At 43.8% G+C, this 6,466-nt stretch overlaps 1 protein-coding gene across 1 annotated transcript in view; it reads left to right on the top strand.

The window, feature by feature from the left end:
• Window positions 1–812: 812 nt before the first annotated feature.
• LOC144169719 (sodium-coupled monocarboxylate transporter 1-like) overlaps window positions 813–6,466 on the top strand; it is a 99,427-nt gene continuing 93,773 nt past the window's right edge. Inside the window, exon 1 of the mRNA XM_077699033.1 lies at window positions 813–1,122. The gene's annotated coding sequence lies outside the window, so the exon portion shown is untranslated. The remainder of the gene's footprint in view (window positions 1,123–6,466) is intronic.

The following is a 6,466-nucleotide window of genomic DNA, read 5'->3' as shown; positions in this document are numbered from 1 at the left end:
CTAACGCAGCGCGCCAGGCTTTTACATGCACAAACAACGACCCTTCGTGCAGGAAAATAATGCAGCCATGCAGCCAAACAATACCTGGAGGAAACTCGAGAGAGAAAGAGTGTAGCGGGAGGTAAAGCGGCCAAAAAATTCACGGAGAGAGGGAAGGTAAAGAATCCGACATTTCAACCACCGATTCTCGGTAGCCGCGCAAAACAAAACAAGAAAAAGAAACAGTAAGGAAGAAAAAATTATAAGGACGTCGGGTGCTAACAACAATAATTTGGGAGAATTTTTCAGCATCAAAGACATACCAAGACAAGTAAAACTCTTGGGAAATAGAACACATGTTCTCACACGCGCAAAAGAAAGGAGGATTTGGGTGAGTGATCACTAAGTTGAGAGGCAGAGAGAGAGAGAGAGAGAGAGAGAGAGAGAGAGAGAGAGAGAGAGAGAGAGAGAGAGAGAGAGAGAGAGAGAGAGAGAGAGAGAGAGAGAGTGCTGCAGCTGCCATCATTACAATCGGAAATACCGGACGAAAGCGACAGGACCGAATACGAAATTCTCACGCACGCCCTCATTAATGGACTCAGATGAAGAGAAGAGACCTCCCAGCAGAAAAGCGGAGCGGCTGACAAGTCAACGCACGCACGCAGGTGGTGAGCGCTGAAAAGTAATGGGAGGGGGGCGACAGATGCTGCGAAGAAGGGAAAGGGGTAAGACAGAGCGGACACAAGTGACGTTCGGTGCTACGAGGCAAGGCCGCCTTTGTAGAAGGAAAGAGAAGACGCCCGACCTCTTCCACATCGCCCTTTCCCGCACGTATCGCCGTCGCCACGCTGTGACGGGGGATGCCGGCAATGCCGCGCGCGAAGCTAGACTCCGGGAAGACCCGGCAACACAGCAGCAGCGGGCGTCCCCTTCATTGCTCGCCGCGCAGTCAACTCGGATGCACCGCGCTCCCGGCGCCAGCTCCCACTGCAACAGGTGCTCGCTCGCAGCCAGCGTCGTCGACGTCGTCCGCCGGCCGAGCTCGGCGGTGAAGAGGAAGCGGCAGGAGACCCCATCGCCGCGCGCTCAGTGCTCTTGGTGAACCCTGCAGGATTAAGGAGGGATTAACGCACTGACAAAAATGTGAGTCGAGCATGTAGTACGTGCTTCATTTTCAGTTCACTTCGCACGAAAAGACCTTTTCTTGCTGCGCGCGAATGAATTGTGGGAAATAACTGTACGACCCAACGTGAGGTTTGCGTATGGGAGTGATTAATGTGTGTGAATTTGCCCCAAGCGACCTCAACTCTAGTGTGCAGCGATTTCAGTTGTTGTAAACTTTACAACAACGCCTGTTTGTACGTTATATGTGGCCATCAATTTACGGCGATTGGGCAGGGATATATGGACGTCTTTCTCGTGTCAGCTGTACAAATTACGCGGTAAAATTATTCGAAATGTGTTGCCAAGTAGAGTGAGCGAGGTTTAGAACAAATATTCCGGAAGTCGTCAGATACGGCTCGATCCTTCAGGCTTCAAATATGTAAAGAAATAAAAAAAAATACAATAGCCAGTAAATAACTTCGAGTAGACGCCCACGAGCAGGAAAAACGTCAATGTCCACGGTTTCTTTAAAACTTGAATGCCTGCTAAGAAAATATAAAATATCAGGAATGAGCGAGAAGTGCTTTTCTAAAACACAAGCAAATATGAATGAAAGAATGAAATATCCAAATCAGATATTTCGCAAGCGGTGTTCTAAACACGCCTGTAAAATTGTCTATAAAATTCATCAAGTTATTTTAAAAACACTTTGACTGATAATATCATTTCACACAGACGCACACACACACATGCACACCAAAAATTCTCAAGACATACCGCTACATCAAACTTGACCGGATGTGATGCCGATTTTTATAACATGCGACTCGATTAGCACGTTTTGGCACCTCTCGAGCAAACCAATGAGGCGCAGGAAGAGGAAACTTCATTGAGGTGGAGACTACACTAAAGGTGTCTCAGTTCTTCGTCCACGGCCAATGGAAAAAAAATCTCATACTTCACTCTAGGGCGATACGACGTACGTCGACCGTTGTTGACATACAGAAATATGATGACAGTCATTGTATAGAAACAATATCGCGTGAATTATGTCCTAAAGTAGTAGCTTCAAAATGAGAAAAGAGAGAAAAAAACACATTGTGTGGGAACGTTCTGTCAATACGTTGGTGGGTATCAGCCTTGGGCGGATCACTTTCCAGACGTACTACTATATTTTTTTTATAAAGTAACATTTTGGCGTTGCCGTTTTCTCTTTAATTTCCTGTTTAGATGTGTGTCGTGGGAACACAGTTGTGGAGAAGCAACGTAGCCTGTTTATGGGGTTTCTATATCCAGTTGGGCCCAAATCTAGACACCATGATGAATTCTTCTCAGGCTTCATACTGCTTAGATGAGGCCACGAAATTTGGCTACAAAACCTGCAATCGTAATATCTTCTATGGAGCCTGTGAGACGGTATGACCTCTTAGGCTCGTCTGCGCTGTGAATAGAAAGTTCAGATCAACACCTGTATTTGCAGCAACGAGTGACGCGTTTCTGTTTTTTTTTATCGACTCATCCCACTGTTATACCTTTTGCCAAGGAAACGTTGGAGAAGTTTTTAGTAGCATTTAGTTCCTTCGTGTTTTTCTTCGAGGCCGTGTTTGTGGAAATTGACACACGAGGTGTGCTCTTCTCTAAAGTTTTCCTTCGCTCGATTTTTCAGCGAGTGTTTATTCGCACTGTTGCTGAAAATATATCATAAGGATCAACTGACAATGGCCTTTCCTGTACCTGTATATAGATCTGTTTACCTTCGCATACCTGGGGATCATGTTTTTAGGCGAATTTCTAAAATAATCCACGCACATAAAAAGCATTTTTTTCAAAGCTTGTTGCATACTGGAACTTAAGGCATGGATACGCGGTAGAAATGTTTTCGTTTCTTCTGTGTATTTGTCGGCTTTGCGATGTCCTGAAATTTGAACACCTTCGTCGATTGCAAAAATGCTATACTGCTCTGGGATGTCCTTAAAGGTCACTCCAAAAGTACTTCGACCTTATTTTTTTTTTGTGGTCCTAAATAGTTCATTAAAAATCGGACAAGCACGTTAAACAGAGAGTATCCTCAACGCCTATCCGTCGATAGTTCGTCCTACGCGTTATTATGATAAAGATGATTTTAGACCTTTATTGGTATACTGTTCTGCTTCAATTTCCCCTTTAATAGCAAATATTAATATCACTATTTAATTTGTTTGCCTAATTCTGGCTTTCGTCTTTGTACTAGGTACTGTGATTTCTAAAACGTTTTTGTACATATAATCCATACACCATGACTGATGATGCCATGAAGAGAAAAAAAAACGACCTCGTTGTAGGGTTGCTATACGATTCCTGCTACAGAAGCGAAGGGTCTAGGTTCGATCCACCCAACTTTTAAAGTAGCACAAGAATATTGTTTTTTGAAGCTCTTGGTCGCGCATGCGCAATGATACCGGCGACGGACACAGGCTGAGATGAGCTACCCCCTAGAAAAAAACGATCGACACCCGTAGCTACAAAAAACAAAACAAAAAAACACCGAGATAGTAGGGACGCCTAAAAAAAAAGGACAGAGAACAGAATGTTACATTGCTATAACCTGAAGAGCAAGAAAGTTGGGCACAATCATCCGAAGATTACACGAATGACCACCGAAGTTTATGGGTGCATCTTATGCTCGTTATTCAGCGTTAAACCCATGATTTCCTGTTTATTTCATTTCGAATTTCGCAGTCCAGTCGCAGTGCGACCAAATGAGGCTGGCACACTAAAGAAGGATCGGTTTTAAGTTGAGCTACCTCCAAGTGGATAAACTTGACGAATCTTACCGGGGTTACATGTAGACTAGACGACGGATGTGGAGCTCTTACAAAAGTTCCGCAGCGGTTCTGTCGAACCTGCAGTGACGTCGCTGGAACGACTCCAGAAGTCGTTCGTGTCATTGGTATTTAAAATACAGCTGCTAGGTAGCTGTGGTACCGACTGAGACAGAACTCCCGAAGATTAAGCGGGCATTTGGAAAATGCGACCGCTTCGTCGTTTGAAAAACACTGCAGAAGAAGAAAGATAGGCTCACCGCAGCTCCGAGTCGGTAGTCACAGATTTACCTCGGATTACTCACACAGCGGTTCATGGACAGTTTGGTGTTGGTGCAGTGAGAATACCGGGAAACAGCATTTAATTACAGGGTGCCCCATCATCTCTTCTATGCTGAGCCGTGAAAATCTTAGGATAATCTTACCGGCATATTTTAAAGCTTAGTGATCTCCAGTACTCGAAACCTATTCCAAGACTTTCCTTAAGGGTTTTCAAAATATATCTGAAATTTAAAATAGCTTTGATTGCGCAGAAGTGGGGTCGTTTCATTCGTTCAACAAGTAATATGGAAGAATATTTTTTTTAGGGGCCAAGCCCCTTAATGGGCTGAGGCTGTTGGCGTCTCATGTCGTCGCCGTAATAGTCGTCTCACGTGGTCACAGTACTAAAACACCGGCACACTCGTTTACGCCTCGCGCTGGAACGCTTCCTTAGGCGTACTGAAAAAACACCGAGGCACTCGTTTACACCGCGCGCTAGAATACTTCGTGCTTCAAAGACACGATACTTTTACAGTAAAGCTGTATACCTCTACCCCCAACGGTTTCATCTTCGTTGGCAAGGACGCCGAGATGCCAAGAATACACTTATACAGGGAATGCTTCACCCCTCCCCAGGTTTTACGTTAGTGGAGATGGCCCGGGATTTTTAATATATGATAATTAGCCCAACGGCATAAAAAAAAGAATATCAAACTCGCTATTCACAAATAGATATTCCAGCTTTTTAGAAATTATTTATAAGACAGTCTTGATCAGAAATTTGCGGGGCTGGTCGTGGAAGGTGCCCGTGGATTTCTAATTTGTTGTGGATGATTTAAGTATGCCGCAAAGTTACAATCTTTATACCATCTAGGATGTAAGAGCCGCTGTCGTTTAATTCTTAATTGAGTTTGCTGATTTGTTTTTCTGAACATTCCAGGAACTTCGGAGCATTGTTAAATGCCAACCGGCCTATTAGTTCTTGATACGTTATCCACTGTTTTTGACATACTTGTGAGTGCACGAGGTTTCGTAAGGGTAGTTGTTCGGGCAACAAAAAAGGTAAGGAAAGGGGAATTCCAACTGATTTAATGGCCCCGCATATTGGGTACGAATTGTTTCAAGGCATGCTTGCTTGAATATTTAATGTCTTCCGAGGCAATTTTTTGCAGCTTTTCAACCAATTCGGTCTTTGCACAAGTTGTCTGGTACGACAGCGCGTGCTGTTCTTGACGAAAACTCTTCTGACGAAAAAGTTCTTCCCAGAATTTTGAATCCGCCAGAATTGACGTAAGCGAAGATGTCGGAGTTGGAATTCGTAGGAATAAAGCTACACTGTCACCCAATGCAGGATAAAGAACTTTTCTCGATAATAATTGGTTTGCTAACCTCGAAGCAGGCGCTATGACCTAAAAGAAAACAGGCTGTTTCCTTTTGTTCCCATTGTTTGGTATACGTTTCGTAGAATGAAGTGCGGCATTATAGAAATCAAGTCAGGGGTTTGAGCTTTTTTTTTTTCTCTAGATCTCAAGAACCTGAGGAAAACAGCTATGGTTCGCAGAAGCTGTTGACGAAACCAAACCAAACCGCACTGCCATATCAAATTTAGCTGTAGGAATCCTGCCAGCTGTATCTTTTATTTAGCACAAGCTTCGTTTAGCGCTTCCAAGAAATAATTCATGTGACCCTTTTTCCAGTTTCTTTATGCGAGCACAAAATAACTACAGTGGTAATGATCGCATGTAATTTTAAAATCTGGATGCATGCGTGTATACACATTCCTTCATTACGTCCTACAGGTGGATAAGGCGGATAGAACATTAACTAACACGACAATAGAGGTGTTATCGAGACCACGGATGTCGCGTTATCCGCATCGATCATCACACGTATACAATAAGCAGAAGAGAGAAATAAACCGTACCACACTTCATGTAGAAATAAAAAACCACCCCCTCCCCTTCCACATGCACACACGCAACAACAATAACAACGAAGAAGAAATAGCAGCGAAGAATCTTTAACCTTTGGGGAGCGAGCGCCCTATTCTGCTGCATGGGGCGCTACTTACGTCGATAGCTCTTCATTAATTAATGACCTTCGCTTTATTGGTTGTGCAATCTGTACAATCTGTTTGAAGAAGAATTTTCTTGACAAAATCTTCTATCGCTTTTCTGAGACCAACCCTTGCCGCTCTGTATGTTTTCGGTTTTCAAGAGAGCAGCATTACTCGTGAAACCGAGATAATCGTCGCAGCATCGGTCATCGTGTAAACGGGTTATTTTCAGTGACGTTTTATTGGTGGACTGATTAGCGGGCAT

Source organism: Haemaphysalis longicornis, unplaced genomic scaffold (assembly GCF_048455015.1).
Source record: "Haemaphysalis longicornis isolate Haplotype H1 unplaced genomic scaffold, Haemaphysalis longicornis Haplotype H1 scaffold_2, whole genome shotgun sequence".
Lineage (NCBI taxonomy): Eukaryota > Metazoa > Arthropoda > Arachnida > Ixodida > Ixodidae > Haemaphysalis > Haemaphysalis longicornis.
This window is presented reverse-complemented; position numbering and strand designations above follow the sequence as displayed.